Genomic DNA, 17,896 nt, shown 5'->3' with positions numbered 1-17,896 from the left:
CAAACAGTCAGGATGCTGACTTCAGTTAACAAACTGAGCAAAATCAACATGAATGTAAGTCTTATGAAGCCCACAGAGTACATAGCCTATTATCTATGGAGATACCGGTAAGCTAATAAGCTACGCTTTTGTCTTCAACCTCAGTTCTTACAATGAAAACACACTCACAGAGACCACCAACAGGGACATTAGGCTGGATAGGACATGCATCACAATGGAGGTTATCTGACTTCTGTTCTGCCCACTGCCTAATATCAAGAAGAAACAATAAACCAGCTGTATTTCATATCCTTAGTAGGCCTGTGAATAAACCAGCTGTATTTCATATCCTTAGTAGGCCTGTGAATAAACCAGCTGTATCTCATGTCCTTAGTAGGCCTGTGAATAAACCAGCTGTATTCCATATCCTTAGTAGGCCTGTGAATAAACCAGCTGTATCTCATATCCTTAGTAGGCCTGTGAATAAACCAGCTGTATCTCATATCCTTAGTAGGCCTGTGAATAAACCAGCTGTATTCCATATCCTTAGTAGACCTGTGAATAAACCAGCTGTATCTCATGTCCTTAGTAGGTCTGTGAATAAACCAGCTGTATTCCATATCCTTAGTAGGCCTGTGAATAAACCAGCTGTATTTCATGTCCTTAGTAGGCCTGTGAATAAACCAGCTGTATCTCATATCCTTAGTAGGCCTGTGAATAAACCAGCTGTATCTCATGTCCTTAGTAGGTCTGTGAATAAACCAGCTGTATTCCATATCCTTAGTAGGCCTGTGAATAAACCAGCTGTATTTCATGTCCTTAGTAGGCCTGTCAATAAACCAGCTGTATCTCATGTCCTTAGTAGGCCTGTGAATAAACCAGCTGTATCTCATGTCCTTAGTAGGCCTGTGAATAAACCAGCTGTATTTCATGTCCTTAGTAGGCCTGTGAATAAACCAGCTGTATTTCATGTCCTTAGTAGGCCTGTGAATAAACCAGCTGTATCTCATGTCCTTAGTAGGCCTGTGAATAAACCAGCTGTATCTCATGTCCTTAGTAGGCCTGTGAATAAACCAGCTGTATCTCATATCCTTAGTAGGCCTGTGAATAAACCAGCTGTATTTCATGTCCTTAGTAGGCCTGTGAATAAACCAGCTGTATCTCATATCCTTAGTAGGCCTGTGAATAAACCAGCTGTGTTTCATATCCTTAGTAGACCTGTGAATAAACCAGCTGTATTTCATATCCTTAGTAGGCCTGTCAATAAACCAGCTGTATTTCATGTCCTTAGTAGGCCTGTGAATAAACCAGCTGTATCTCATATCCTTAGTAGGCCTGTGAATAAACCAGCTGTGTTTCATATCCTTAGTAGACCTGTGAATAAACCAGCTGTATTTCATATCCTTAGTAGGTCTGTGAATAAACCAAATATGTGAATATAAACTCTTAGTAGTAAGATACAGTATATACTGTCTTTGTAGTTTGGGATTTCTTTTCAACAAAACACTGCTGTCAGTATATATAAATGTAGTGAGCCAGCTAGCTAGGGGCCAGAGTGCACAATGTCAGCTCAGCAGTTTCCCCAGCAACCCCTAGTCCTCTTAGCTCCTGATTGGCCCATGGCCCTGAGATACAGTAAGCAGCCTTCTACAGAACATCTCCCAACTCTTTGTTCTACTTCTTTGATTTCTAAAGCTCTTCGGTGCATAGTCACCTGGAGGAGAGCGGTTTCCTTCCGATGCGGGCCAACTTGTCATCCTGTCAAAACAGTAAGAGCTCCTGCATCTAATTCACCTAGAATATGCTTGTGAAATGTGTTTGAGAGAATAACATCCTGGATGTGCTTACTGATGGTTACTGGCTTCAACATGCAGGTAACTCTCAAACCACGAGATTGGGATCTCCTAGTAAACATTCAGCTACACACACACACACACACACACACACACACACCTGACATCGACACCAAGGGAGCCTGGCCAAGTGGATGAGTCATGGGGTTAAATATTTGTGTTGACCAGCCTTAGGTTGTCACAGCTGAGGTTTCTGGGTAGATAGAGGGTCAGCTAGAGAGATTTACACAGCTGAGATTTCTGGGTAGATAGATGGTCAGCTAGAGAGATTTACACAGCTGAGATTTCTGGGTAGATAGAGGGTCAGCTAGAGAGATTTACACAGCTGAGATTTCTGGGTAGATAGAGGGTCAGCTAGAGAGATTTACACAGCTGAGATTTCTGGGTAGATAGAGGGTCAGCTAGAGAGATTTACACAGCTGAGGTTTCTGGGTAGATAGATGGGTCAGCTAGAGAGATTTACACAGCTGAGGTTTCTGGGTAGATAGAGGGTCAGCTATAGAGATTGTCACAGCTGAGGTTTCTGGGTAGATAGAGGGTCAGCTAGAGAGATTTACACAGCTGAGATTTCTGGGTAGATAGAGGGTCAGCTGGAGAGATAGTCACAGATGAGATTTCTGGGTAGATAGATGGTCAGCTAGAGAGATTTACACAGCTGAGATTTCTGGGTAGATAGAGGGTCAGCTAGAGAGATTTACACAGCTGAGGTTTCTGGGTAGATAGATGGTCAGCTGGAGAGATTTACACAGCTGAGATTTCTGGGTAGATAGATGGTCAGCTAGAGAGATTTACACAGCTGAGATTTCTGGGTAGATAGAGGGTCAGCTAGAGAGAATGTCACAGCTGAGGTTTCTGGGTAGATAGAGGGTCAGCTAGAGAGATTTACACAGCTGAGGTTTCTGGGTAGATAGAGGGTCAGCTGGAGAGATTTACACAGCTGAGGTTTCTGGGTAGATAGAGGGTCAGCTAGAGAGGACATCACATATCTGCTTCTGGAGAGGCCATGCAAAGGACAAACACAGCGGACATAAAATAAATACAACATCAATTAATAATACTATGGTTGGGCGATATACCGTTTATACCGTTTATACCGGGATACTTTGAAATACCGATGGTATGATTTTCAATACCAGGGGTGCCTGCTATGCCACTGCTATAAGTTAAGTGGTTACCGCTCAACCCTAAATCATACCGATATTAAAATAAACTACATGCTTCACTGAGTGCCGAATTCCCATAAACTAGGTTCAACTGTTAATATACCTCCTTTTCCTTTATTTTTATGAAGAAAATAAAAACATATTATTAACTAAATTAGTTTCACTCCTATCGTCCTGTCTGCTACCAATGCAGAATGCCACATGATAGCTGTAAGAGGAGTGAAAGTCTAATGTAATGTTCCTCAGGGCTGAATGGCGGAGGAGAGTATCATTATGACTGCAGCATGCACTGAGGGTGTGATAGGGTTTCCCTGGTGTCAGGATTCACATAGCCTCTCTAACATGTACCCTCATGTCACATTAAACACTATACAGGCTTATGGGCTTAGGCATATATCTGCCATAGGAGAGAGAGGGTGGCAATGCCATATGCATGTACAAGAGGTGAAAAGGTGGTCTTGTAACTGTAATGGTGTGATTGGGGTGAGGTGGTCTCAAAGTTGTAATGTTGTGATTGGGGTGAGGTGGTCTCATAACTGTAATGTTGTGATTGGGGTGAGGTGGTCTCATAGCTGTAATGTTGTGATTGGGGTGAGGTGGTCTCATAGCTGTAATGTTGTGATTGGGGTGAGGTGGTCTCATAACTGTAATGTTGTGATTGGGGTGAGGTGGTCTCATAACTGTAATGTTGTGATTGGGGTGAGGTGGTCTCATAGCTGTAATGTTGTGATTGGGGTGAGGTGGTCTCATAACTGTAATGGTGTGATTGGGGTGAGGTGGTCTCATATCTGTAATGTTGTGATTGGGGTGAGGTGGTCTCATAACTGTGACATGTTGTGATTGGGGTGAGGTGGTCTCATAACTGTGACATGTTGTGATTGGGGTGAGGTGGTCTCATAACTGTAATGTTGTGATTGGGGTGAGGTGGTCTCATAACTGTGACATGTTGTGATTGGGGTGAGGTGGTCTCATAACTGTAATGTTGTGATTGGGGTGAGGTGGTCTCATAACTGTAATGTTGTGATTGGGGTGAGGTGGTCTCATAACTGTAATGTTGTGATTGGGGTGAGGTGGTCTCATAACAGAAATGTTGTGATTGGGGTGAGGTGGTCTCATAGCTGTAATGTTGTGATTGGGGTGAGGTGGTCTCATAACAGCAATGTTGTGATTGGGGTGAGGTGGTCTCATAACAGTAACAGGTTGTGATTGGGGCGAGGGAGTGAGAGGGAGGGGGTGTGAGGACGCTATTAAAACCCCGTGCCTAAGGGTCTTTGGTCTTCACACCAAACTTTCAAAAAATATCTGTCACTATCATTCCAACATGAACAGCTGAAACAGACCAAGCGGTGTGGCCTGTATGGATCGCACACAACAGACACTAGATCAAATATACATGTGAGGTTAATACAATTATTACTAATATGATTCATTTATCAAAGCGTGCTTTGACAGTGTGTAGATAACATAGTGTAACTAATAGCTTTATGATGCTGGACAGTGGATCAGGGTAGCAACTGCTACTGTACATGAGAGGCTATACTGATACACTGATCTCAACAGATATTGATGTGTGCTGCAATCTGTCTCTTTGGTTGTAGCATCATGCTCTGGTGATCAGCATCCTTTGAAAGCGACTTACACGGACCACAGGGGGCTGTGGAACAATGGTAAGAAGGTCTGAAACAGCCAGGTGACATCGCACAGCACCCCACATCCCAACACCAAGCCATGGTGACATCACACAGCACCCCACATCCCAACACCAAGCCATGGTAACATCATACAGCACCCCACATCCCAACACCAAGCCATGGTAACATCTCACAGCACCCCACATCCCAACACCAAGCCATGGTAACATCACACAGCACCCCACATCCCAACACACCAAGCTATGGTAACATCACACAGCACCCCACATCCCAACACACCAAGCCATGGTAACATCACACAGCACCCCACATCCCAACACACCAAGCCATGGTAACATCACACAGCACCCCACATCCCAACACCAAGCCATGGTAACATCCCACAGCACCCCACATCCCAACACCAAGCCATGGTAACATCACACAGCACCCCACATCCCAACACCAAGCCATGGTAACATCACACAGCACCCCACATCCCAACACCAAGCCATGGTAACATCACACAGCACCCCACATCCCAACACCAAGCCATGGTAACATCACATGAGGTTTCCAGATAACTGTAATAATCATCATTAGGATGAATGAAGAAACCCCTCAGGCCTGTAACAGCATAGCTGGATGGTTTACAGTAAATTAACAGGAGACCTATAGGAGGAGCTGGATGGTTTACAGTAAACTAACAGGAGACCTATAGGAGACGCTGGATGGTTTACAGTAAACTAACAGGAGACCTATAGGAGGAGCTGGATGGTTTACAGTAAATTAACAGGAGACCTATAGGAGGAGCTGGATGGTTTACAGTAAACTAACAGGAGACCTATAGGAGAAGCTGGATGGTTTACAGTAAACTAACAGGAGACCTATAGGAGACGCTGCATGGTTTACAGTAAACTAACAGGAGACCTATAGGAGGAGCTGGATGGTTTACAGTAAACTAACAGGAGACCTATAGGAGGAGCTGGATGGTTTACAGTAAATTAACAGGAGACCTATAGGAGGAGCTGGATGGTTTACAGTAGACTAACAGGAGACCTATAGGAGGAGCTGGATGGTTTACAGTAAACTAACAGGAGACCTATAGGAGGAGCTATATGGTTTACAGTAAACTAACAGGAGACCTATAGGAGAAGCTGGATGGTTTACAGTAAACTAACAGGAGACCTATAGGAGGAGCTGGATGGTTTACAGTAAACTAACAGGAGACCTATAGGAGACGCTGGATGGTTTACAGTAAACTAACAGGAGACCTATAGGAGAAGCTGGATGGTTTACAGTAAACTAACAGGAGACCTATAGGAGAAGCTGGATGGTTTACAGTAAACTAACAGGAGACCTATAGGAGACGCTGCATGGTTTACAGTAAACTAACAGGAGACCTATAGGAGGAGCTGGATGGTTTACAGTAGACTAACAGGAGACATATAGGAGGAGCTGGATGGTTTACAGTAAATTAACAGGAGACCTATAGGAGGAGCTGGATGGTTTACAGTAGACTAACAGGAGACCTATAGGAGGAGCTGGATGGTTTACAGTAAACTAACAGGAGACCTATAGGAGAAGCTGGATGGTTTACAGTAAACTAACAGGAGACCTATAGGAGAAGCTGGATGGTTTACAGTAAACTAACAGGAGACCTATAGGAGAAGCTGGATGGTTTACAGTAAACTAACAGGAGACCTATAGGAGGAGCTGGATGGTTTACAGTAAACTAACAGGAGACCTATAGGAGACGCTGGATGGTTTACAGTAAACTAACAGGAGACCTATAGGAGAAGCTGGATGGTTTACAGTAAACTAACAGGAGACCTATAGGAGACGCTGCATGGTTTACAGTAAACTAACCGGAGACCTATAGGAGGAGCTGGATGGTTTACAGTAAACTAACAGGAGACCTATAGGAGGAGCGTCAGCGGAGCTCCAAGTTAGTCCACTTAGCTGCTGTCTCTTATTAGTAGACTCCCTGTCATTCTGAATATGTGCCCCATCAGCCTAGTGCTCCTCATCAGACATACACTGACTGTATCCTACTGGCTGCCGCTGCTCAGTACTCAGCGCTCATCAGCCTCATATTAACATAATGTTAGTGTCAGCTCACGTCAACGCTCTCTCACTGAACTGTTTCTGTACTGTCATCAACTCTGATTGGGATGACAACGTTTGGCCACAGGGCAGACAGATCAGAGAGTTTAGTTCATTAACGAGCTATGGGACTCTATGCACCAGGTTCTGAAGGATGGAGGGAAGGAGGGAGGGAGGGAGGCTGGGAGGGAAGGAACGAAGGAAGGAAGGAAGGAAGGAGGGAGGGAGGCTGGGAGGGAAGGAAGGAAGGGAGGGAGGGAGGGAGGGAGGGAGGGAGGGAGGGAGGGAGGGAGGGAGGGAGGGAGAGAGGGAGGGAGGGAGGGAGGCTGGGAGGGAGGGAGGAAGGGAGGAAGGGAGGGAGGGAAGGAAGGAGGGAGGCTGGGAGGGAGGAAGGGAGGGAGGAAGGGAGGGAGGGAGGAAGGGAAGGAGGGAAGGAAGGAGGGAGGCTGGGAGGGAGGAAGGGAGGGAGGAAGGGAGGGAAGGAAGGAAGGAAGGAGGGAAGGAGGGAGGGAGGCTGGGAGGGAGGGAGCAGAAAGTACAATTATTGTACTGTAGTCAGCTATCTAACCTACTGAATAGACCATAATGCTAAGCCTGTTAGATCCAGTCCTGTCTCAACACCAAGTTAATATACTGTCCCTTCCAGGTCAATTTCTACACATTACCCCAGTGTACTCTGAACCCATGAAACCATGTGCTGGAGACACATCTCCTGTTATGAACAGAGCAAACATTGAATACATGGTCAGAGCCTGCAGTGCTTCCAGGTTAAAGGTCAAGTAGGATGCTGTGTTACAGAGAACTGTTGGTTCCCTTTGAAGACCGTGTCACATGGTATGATGCTGAACGATCTCCTCTCTTCTTGTGAGCGCTAGTCTGTGTTTAGAAGCATGGTGGTTGGTTGGTTCATCCTCTGCCTTTAACTACATTAATTAGAAGGCTGTATGTATGTTGGCATACATGAGTTCTTTTAAATTGAGATAATCTCTTTTGGGTTTAGGTTTGGCATACTTTACATTTTTGTGTCTTTAGAACACATTCCGAGCATTGAAGATTTATATCACGATTATACTGCTCTGTGGTCCAGATTTGGAATTCTGTTTCTGAGATATAATATGTGATCTGACGTTGAAAGAGCTTTCAGTCATGTCAAGGATGTTTTGGACTGGAGGGATATTTAACTTGAAGTTATGTCCATGGACAGTTACAGCACCTCTGGTGTCCCTTGAGTTTCCCAGCCAGGCAGGCAGGCACCCATGGCAGGCTGGCAGGCAGGCAGGCAGGCCGGCCGGCACCCATGGCAGGCTGGCTGGCAGGCAGGCAGGCACCCATGGCAGGCTGGCTGGCAGGCAGGCAGGCTGGCTGGCACCCATGGCAGGCAGGGGTTTCAACAGTGCTGCTATGGAGGGCACCACGTCCCCTGACTCACTGATCAGGCTCAGTAGGACAGAGGTCCTGTCTATCTTTGGCAAGGTCACCAACTACGCCTGTAGCTAATTGGATGAGTCTCTACAGTTCTACTGCAATTTGAAAAATGTATTCTTGACAGTTCACACCAAAATGTCCACAGCATATCTGTAAAAAGAAAGAAGCTAATGAACATTTAAAATGAGAAAGCTATTTTTCATGTCAGAAGATCTAACATCTGCAAAAACAGATCGTGATCAAGTGTTTACAAGAAAATCCAAACAGACTGATGATAATAATATTGGTCTGTATCACTCTTATATACAGTAAAACTAGTTGAATATATAGGAAAACTATTTCAACATACAGTAAAACTAGCTGAATATACAGTAAAACTAGTTGAATATACAGTAAAACTAGTTAACCATACAGTAAAACAAGTTGAATATACAGTAAAACTGGTTGAATATACAGTAAAACTAGTTTACAAAGTCAATTCCAAAAGCCACTTTCTTATAATGTCAGTTTGAAAGGAACGCCATCTCACAGGGATGTGAGTGAAGCCCAGTGCACCTGAGAGCAATATGGCTGCTGTTGTTGTTGTTTCGTTTGGCCCCAAAGGTCCAACTGCTGACTGTTGGGCTTTCTGTTGTGATGGACCTCACTATCCTGCCACAGCCAATCTAGCTCCACTCTGATAGCTCTCTCTCTCTCTCTCTTTCTCCCCCTGCTCTCTCTCTCATTCTCTCTTTCTCCCCCTGCTCTCTCCCTTTCTCCCCCTTCTCTCTCTCTCTCTCTATCTCTCTCTCTCTCTCTCTCTCTCTCACTCTCTCTCTCTCCCTGCTTTCTCTCTCTTTTTCTCCCCTAGCTCTCTCTCTCTCTCTTTCTTCCCTGCTCCCTCTCTCTCTGTCTTTCTCCTCCTGCGCTCTCTCTCTCTTTCTCCCCCTGCTCTCTCTCTCTCTCTCTTTCTGTCTTGCTCTCTTTCTCCCCCTGCTCTCTCTCTTGCTCTGCTTTCTTGGAGCCCATCAGCTTTCAACAATGCCCACCATCTATCTATATATCTCTACAGCCACCATGTCCTCTACCTCCATCTTCTTCTGTCTCCTACAGTATTGTAGTACAACCAACCTGAGCAGAAGAAGAGCAGAAGTCTCTCTCTCCCTCTCTCTCTCTCTCCCTCTCTCCCTCCCTCCCTCTCCCGCTCGCTCTCTCTCTCTCCCTCTCTCTCTCTCTCTCTCTCTCTCTCTCTCTCTCTCTCTCTCTCTCTCTCTCTCTCGTACTCCAACCCACCAGTCTGAGCAGAACGTAGAGAGGTAGTCTCGCTCTGCTGTGTAGGCAGGGCAGAGTAGCTCTCTTTGATGGAGGGCTTTCATGTGTGTCTTATGTGATTCAATAGTATTGTAAAGGAGTCACAATCTGCTATTAGAGAAATGATTTCCCAGCAGAGCCTATATGTGCTGCAGCAGTTCAGGTCACAGGTTGCCTTCATGTTCTCATTAGGATTATTGTTGCTGATGTCAACTACAGATTCACAGATTCTACTGTACACATTCTACTTCCTCCTTATCACCTTTCAAACTGCTAACATGAAAATAATGGATGAGTGTCCCGTGTTTCATACTGTATGTGTGTCCTTCAGTCTTCCCTACAACACATTATGTTGCCACCCTCCAGTTTGTCACCATTACAGCCCTGCCGTGAGGGAGCGCAAAGCAGCCTGTCAGAACCTATTCACCACTCACATCTGGCCTGCCACTCTGAGGTCCCTGCTCCAGGGGAGGACAGGTGGAGGAGATGGGGATGAGGGAGAGATGAGGGGGGGGGGGGGGGGGGGTGTAGGATTAGGAGGAGGAGAAGGCCAGTGGCCCAGCTCTCCCATGTGTCATCTCTCCAGACTGTTTGTGTGGTGCAGGCGTCTGTTCCGAGGGTGGTTCCTCTCTAACTCTCAGAGCTCTGATAGTACCAGACTGCAGACATGAAACAAACAGATAAGCTTCATACATTTCTGAATATGTTTCAAATAAGAAAGGAAATATTTATGTTGAAATAAGTAGAAAATAATTGTTTGACTCTTATCTTCTTTGGGCAGTTGAAGTCTGAGAGGGTTGGATAATCTTTCTTTCCTTCTTAAAAGTCCTCATTGAATTGGATCTTCTGAACGGTAAATCAGGTATCCTGATCAGGTCCAAACCTGGTCCACCACTATCCGTCCATGAGAGGATATTGGACTGTGGGATTTGAGGATTAGTTTGTTGTCCCATTCCAGCCTGCAGGAGAGGAGATCATGGCCATGACAGTCACCTGTTTTCATCACAACACTGATCTCCTCTGGCTTCCACCCCAGAGAGATTGAAGTTGGAGTTTGATTGGAGCGGTGTGTGTGTGTGCGTGTTTGTGTGTGTATGTGTGTGTGTGTGTGTGTGTTTGTTTGTGTGTGTGTGTGTGTGTGTGTGTGTGTGTGTGTGTGTGTGTGTGTGTGTGTGTGTGTGTGTGTGTGTGTGTGTGTGTGTGTGTGTATGTGTGTGTGTGTGTGTGTGTGTTGTGGATTGGAGCGCTGCTACGGTATGGGTTCTCTCCAGGACGTGTGCTGGATTTGGTGCACGCCACTCAGACTGGGGTCCTTATCAATAATGGCCAGTGGGTTCACACGTTGATCAGGGGCTGGGGGAAGATAAACCATGTATTGATTGACAGACCCCTGGAAGGTGGTCCAGATTATTGATTGAGCCAGAAGCCAATTCCTGACTCCAAGGTGCACTGGGGGGCCAATCAATATGATTCTTCCAGTTGAACACATTTTTCAACCAATCTGATTTCCCCCCAAAATGGGTTGCCTAAGCAGTGCAATATTGGTGAAACATCTGCCTCTGTTTTCTCAGTCATTTTACTGCAAAGCAGGAGGTTATGTTGAAGATTCTCAAAGTTCACTTCTTGGTTTCTCGGTAAATGAGAATTATCTTTGTTGTATAAAGCTTCCAGAGCGAAAGACCTCACATTTATTTTACTTCTTCTTTTAACCCCAAACACATACCTCTCCCAGACACACATTCAATTCCTCTTTTAACCCTAAACACATACCTCTCCCAGACACACATTCAATTCCTCTTTTAACCCCAAACACATACCTCTCCCAGACACACATTCAATTCCTCTTTTAACCCCAAACACATACCTCTCCCAGACACACATTCAATTCCTCTTTTAACCCCAAACACATACCTCTCCCAGACACACATTCAATTCCTCTTTTAACCCCAAACACATACCTCTCCCAGACACACATTCAATTCCTCTTTTAACCCCAAACACATACCTCTCCCAGACACACATTCAATTCCTCTTTTAACCCCAAACACATACCTCTCCCAGACACACATTCAATTCCTCTTTTAACCCCAAACACATACCTCTCCCAGACACACATTCAATTCCTCTTTTAACCCCAAACACATACCTCTCCCAGACACACATTCAATTCCTCTTTTAACCCCAAACACATACCTCTCCCAGACACACATTCAATTCCTCTTTTAACCCCAAACACATACCTCTCCCAGACACACATTCAATTCCTCTTTTAACCCCAAACACATACCGCTCCCAGACACACATTCAATTCCTCTTTTAACCCCAAACACATACCGCTCCCAGACACACATTCAATTCCTCTTTTAACCCCAAACACATACCGCTCCCAGACACACATTCAATTCCTCTTTTAACCCCAAACACATACCTCTCCCAGACACACATTCAATTCCTCTTTTAACCCCAAACACATACCCCTCCCAGACACACATTCAATTCCTCTTTTAACCCCAAACACATACCCCTCCCAGACACACATTCAATTCCTCTTTTAACCCCAAACACATACCTCTCCCAGACACACATTCAATTCCTCTTTTAACCCCAAACACATACCCCTCCCAGACACACATTCAATTCCTCTTTTAACCCCAAACACATACCCCTCCCAGACACACATTCAATTCCTCTTTTAACCCCAAACACATACCCCTCCCAGACACACATTCAATTCCTCTTTTAACCCCAAACACATACCTCTCCCAGACACACATTCAATTCCTCTTTTAACCCCAAACACATACCGCTTCCAGACACACATTCAATTCCTCTTTTAACCCCAAACACATACCTCTCCCAGACACACATTCAATTCCTCTTTTAACCCCAAACACATACTGCTCCCAGACACACATTCAATTCCTCTTTTAACCCCAAACACATACCGCTCCCAGACACACATTCAATTCCTCTTTTAACCCCAAACACATACCGCTCCCAGACACACATTCAATTCCTCTTTTAACCCCAAACACATACCTCTCCCAGACACACATTCAATTCCTCTTTTAACCCCAAACACATACCTCTCCCAGACACACATTCAATTCCTCTTTTAACCCCAAACACATACCCCTCCCAGACACACATTCAATTCTTCTTCTCTGTCTGTGTGAAGTAAAAATGATTCAGCGACGTGAGGGTGTTGGTTCTAATAGATTGGTGTGATCTTGTGTAGTCCCCAGTTTATCAACAACACCAGTGCCACGGTATGGGGATACATCTCACCTTCTGACTTCCTGTCGTCTGCAGACATACCAGCCCAGGAACTGCTTCCATCCTGCACCAGCTGAGCCACACAAAAATAAACAATTTAATTATGTTTCTAACACCTGCATTTGTTTTCTATACAGGTTCATTTAATTGTTGCTGTTCATGTTTTTTTTGTGTGTTTCTTTTATATAAATGCATATTATGCTGAATGAGATCAACACAAATACACAGTCTGCATTTTTCCAGTATGCCCAGAAGGCCCAGAAGGTTGGTGCAGCCCATGAACCTGAACACTGCTTCAGGAGATGATCAGATATTCCCTTTACTGTGTTACCTCCAGCAGGAAGACATAATATGTAAACTAGCCTGTTCAGTTTTCAAGTGCCATGTTTAAAGTGATATTCCTTGATAGGTTGCCTAACTACTTTAGTATGTGGCATCGAACAGAACAATGTTGAATGGAAAACCGATGCTAGAAACGGTTGGCTGTAAATAATCATATTTACAGTATCACCTTTTCTACAGCGTAGAGGGTCCCACAGGACGGCTCGTTTAAAGCCTCTGGAATTCCTCAATATTGAGGATTATTTACAGTATAGGTCAGCATCATCTGCCCTTTCAATTCTCTTTCATCTCAGCATCATCAGAATAATCAAAGGGCATATACATAATTTATATTTGTCTGTTTGGTAGTGCGTGCCAAGTGCATCTCTCTACTCCTCAGCCTCTTTCTCCACTTTGTGATGTCTTCTAGCCTATCATGATAACAGTGCCGATTCTAGCGTTTTGGGGGCCCTAAGCGAGATTTGGTTGGGAGGCCCCCCCACTTCGCTGTAAAACGTTTTAGTCTGCGGAGAGACAAATGTACGTTTTATAGTTCACTTGCTGCAATTCTACACATTTCGCCACGAGGCAGAGAGAACATTTAGCTATTTTATAAAACATTTAATGTAATTCTACTCATTTTGCCACGAGGCAGAGAGAGAAAATATCCAGTTTTACACCCAATTTCCTGAAATTCGACCCATTTTGTTTGTATTTTACATATAATGTCCTACAATTCTAAACATTTGACCTTGACTTAAGCCATGTTTATATGACATCTGAGTGAGAATGACTAACAAAATCAACGGGGGCCCCCTGGAGGTCAGGACACCTGGGCACGTGACCTGTGTGCCCGGTCGGTATTTGGCCATGATTATGTTTAGATAGCTGGCTAGACTAACTACTAGTCTACAAATGTACATGGCTAATTGTCAGCTAATTGAGAGACTGACATAGCAAGAGAAAAACTGCTGATGCACAAACACATTTTGAAATTGGACCTGGTGTATTCTACTATTCTTACTCTCAATAGTAAGTTGAGACTCTGACTGAGTCGGGGGCCCCCTATCGGCCGGGGGCCCTAAGTGACCGCTTATGTAGCTCATGCCTAGAGCCGGGCCTGTATGATAATCACACCCCTGTCCTTCCCTTGATAATAAACCTAAGACTCTTTGGGGGGGGGGGGATTCACCAGCTTATAACAGTATAGTAGTCTACACGCAGCAACCTCGACTCCAGGTTGGATTTGAACATTGCCTTTTCCTACGGACTCCTGTCTTTGACCGTTCCCCAGTAGTAGGGGCCACCTGCTGCAAATGCTGCAGAGCACAAAGGGAGGTAGGCACCATGCTCTGTGAAGGGGGGTCGCCATGCCATGTTCTGTGAAAGTGAGTGGCCATGCCATGCTCTGTGAAGGGGAATGGCCATGCCATGCTCTGCGAAGGGGAATGGCCATGCCATGCTCTGTGAATCCATGCAGCTACCTGATGGTAATAGGACCAGATCAGAGACACCAGTCAAATTAGGTCGCTGATCATCAGATCACTTCCCCCATCTGACCAGGGAAAGGTCAGTGGTCTCACCTTCTAAAACACTAACACGTTACCCTGGTAACCCACAACCCACTACATTGTTCTTAACGGACCTGCCTGGTCAAATAAAGGTCAAATAAAATGAAGATTAGTCAAACACAACCCCTCCATGACCAGGTAACTAGACAGCTAGATCACTAACACACTCCTGTACTGTACTATAACAGTCACCTGGTAACCCACTCCTGTACTGTACTATAACAGTCACCTGGTAACCCACTCCTGTACTGTACTATAACAGTCACCTGGTAACCCACTCCTGTACTGTACTATAACAGTCACCTGGTAACCCACTCCTGTACCGTACTATAACAGTCACCTGGTAACCCACTCCTGTACTGTACTATAACAGTCACCTGGTAACCCACTCCTGTACTGTACTATAACAGTCACCTGGTAACACACTCCTGTACCGTACTATAACAGTCACCTGGTAACCCACTCCTGTACTGTACTATAACAGTCACCTGGTAACCCACTCCTGTACTGTACTATAACAGTCACCTGGTAACCCACTCCTGTACCGTACTATAACAGTCACCTGGTAACCCACTCCTGTACTGTACTATAACAGTCACCTGGTAACCCACTCCTGTACTGTACTATAACAGTCACCTGGTAACCCACTCCTGTACCATACTATAACAGTCACCTGGTAACCCACTCCTGTACCATACTATAACAGTCACCTGTTAACCCACTACTGTACCATACTATAACAGTCACCTGGTAACCCACTCCTGTACTATACTATAACAGTCACCTGGTAACCCACTCCTGTACCGTACTATAGCAGTCACCTGGTAACCCACTCCTGTACTATTCTATAACAGTCACCTGGTAACCCACTCCTGTACCGTACTATAGCAGTCACCTGGTAACCCACCCCTGTACTGTACTATAACAGTCACCTGGTAACCCACTCCTGTACCGTAGTATAGCAGTCACCTGGTAACCCACTCCTGTACCATACTATAACAGTCACCTGGTAACCCACTCCTGTACTGTACTATAACAGTCACCTGGTAACCCACCCCTGTACTGTACTATAACAGTCACCTGGTAACCCACTCCTGTACCGTAGTATAGCAGTCACCTGGTAACCCACCCCTGTACTGTACTATAACAGTCACCTGGTAACCCACTCCTGTACCGTAGTATAGCAGTCACCTGGTAACCCACTCCTGTACCATACTATAACAGTCACCTGGTAACCCACTCCTGTACCATACTATAACAGTCACCTGTTAACCCACTACTGTACCGTACTATAGCAGTCACCTGGTAACCCACTCCTGTACTATACTATAACAGTCACCAGGTAACCTACTCCTGCACCAAACTAAAGCTAACACAACCCCCTTCTTGACCTGCTAAAGGAATCCAGAGGGGTAGCTACTGGGCACGTCTGACGAACACATCACTGACCCATTTCCAGTGAGTTATTGTACAGTGGGCACAAGGTGGGTAGCTCTGTTTCAAAAATATCTGTTTCATTCATTTCTGTCAAGTGCTCTATTTCTGATGCTTCAGTAGTTGAGTGTAACAGGAAATTGGCTTCACAATTAGTAAAATGGGAGTCATGTTTTTGATACTCTGTTATGAATGAATGGTCAGTGGGGGCTCTGTCTAATCCCGCCATAAGATTAACTCACATTGTAAGAAAAATAGAGATCCATTTAAACAAAGAGGTCAACTCCCCACCATAGACCTGTGGTCTAGACCCAGTAACCCAGGGTACTACTGCCTGGTGACCTAGAGAACTAGACCTGTGGTCTAGACCCAGTAACCCAGGGTACTACTGCCTGATGACCTAGAGAACTAGACCTGTGGTCTAGACCCAGTAACCCAGGGTACTACTGCCTGGTGACCTAGAGAACTAGACCTGTGGTCTAGACCCAGTAACCCAGGGTACTACTGCCTGGTGACCTAGAGAACTAGACCTGTGGTCTAGACCCAGTAACCCAGGGTACTACTGCCTGGTGACCTAGAGAACTAGACCTGTGGTCTAGACCCAGTAACCCAGGGTACTACTGCCTGATGACCTAGAGAACTAGACCTGTGGTCTAGACCCAGTAACCCAGGGTACTACTGCCTGATGACCTAGAGAACTAGACCTGTGGTCTAGACCCAGTAACCCAGGGTACTACTGCCTGGTGACCTAGAGAACTAGACCTGTGGTCTAGACCCAGTAACCCAGGGTACTACTGCCTGGTGACCTAGAGAACTAGACCTGTGGTCTAGACCCAGTAACCCAGGGTACTACTGCCTGGTGACCTAGAGAACTAGACCTGTGGTCTAGACCCAGTAACCCAGGGTACTACTGCCTGGTGACCTAGAGAACTAGACCTGTGGTCTAGACCCAGTAACCCAGGGTACTACTGCCTGATGACCTAGAGAACTAGACCTGTGGTCTAGACCCAGTAACCCAGGGTACTACTGCCTGGTGACCTAGAGAACTAGACCTGTGAGACGTAATATGTGAAGACTGAAGCAGGTTAATGTGTCTGTCACAGGAGGTTGGTGGCACCTTAATTGGGGAGTATGAGCTTGTGTTAATGACTGGAGAGGGATACGTGGAACTGTGTCAAATACATCAAACACATGGTTTCCATGGTTTCCATGGTTTCCATGGTTTCCATGGTTTTCAGGTGTTTGATGCCATTACATTCGCTCTGTTAGACCACTATTATGAGCCGTCCTCCCTTCAGCAGCCTCCTGTGGCTGGGGGTCAGTCCTCTGTGGCTGGGGGTCAGTCTTCTGTGGCTGGGGGTCAGTCTGCTGTGGCTGGGGGTCAGTCTGCTGTGGCTGGGGGTCAGTCTGCTGTGGCTGGGGGGTCAGTCTGCTGTGGGGTCAGTCTGCTGTGGCTGGGGGGTCAGTCTGCTATGGCTGGGTGGTCAGTCTGCTGTGGCTGGGGGGTTAGTCTGCTGGGGGGTCAGTCTGCTGTGGCTGGGGGGTCAGTTTGCTGTGGCTGGGGGTCAGTCTGCTGGGGGGTCAGTCTGCTGTGGCTTGGGGGTCAGTCTGCTGTGGGGTCAGTCTGCTGTGGCTGGGAGGTCAGTCTGCTGTGGCTGGGGGGTCAGTCTGATATGGCTGGGTGGTCAGTCTGCTATGGCTGGGTGGTCAGTCTGCTATGGCTGGGGGGTCAGTCTGCTGTGGCTGGGGGGGTCAGTCTGCTGTGGGGTCAGTCTGCTGTGGCTGGGAGGTCAGTCTGCTGTGGCTTGGGGGTCAGTCTGCTATGGCTGGGGGGTCAGTCTGCTATG

Source organism: Oncorhynchus mykiss, chromosome 18, assembly GCF_013265735.2.
Source record: "Oncorhynchus mykiss isolate Arlee chromosome 18, USDA_OmykA_1.1, whole genome shotgun sequence".
NCBI classification, from domain to species: Eukaryota; Metazoa; Chordata; class Actinopteri; order Salmoniformes; family Salmonidae; genus Oncorhynchus; species Oncorhynchus mykiss.
This window is presented reverse-complemented; position numbering follows the sequence as displayed.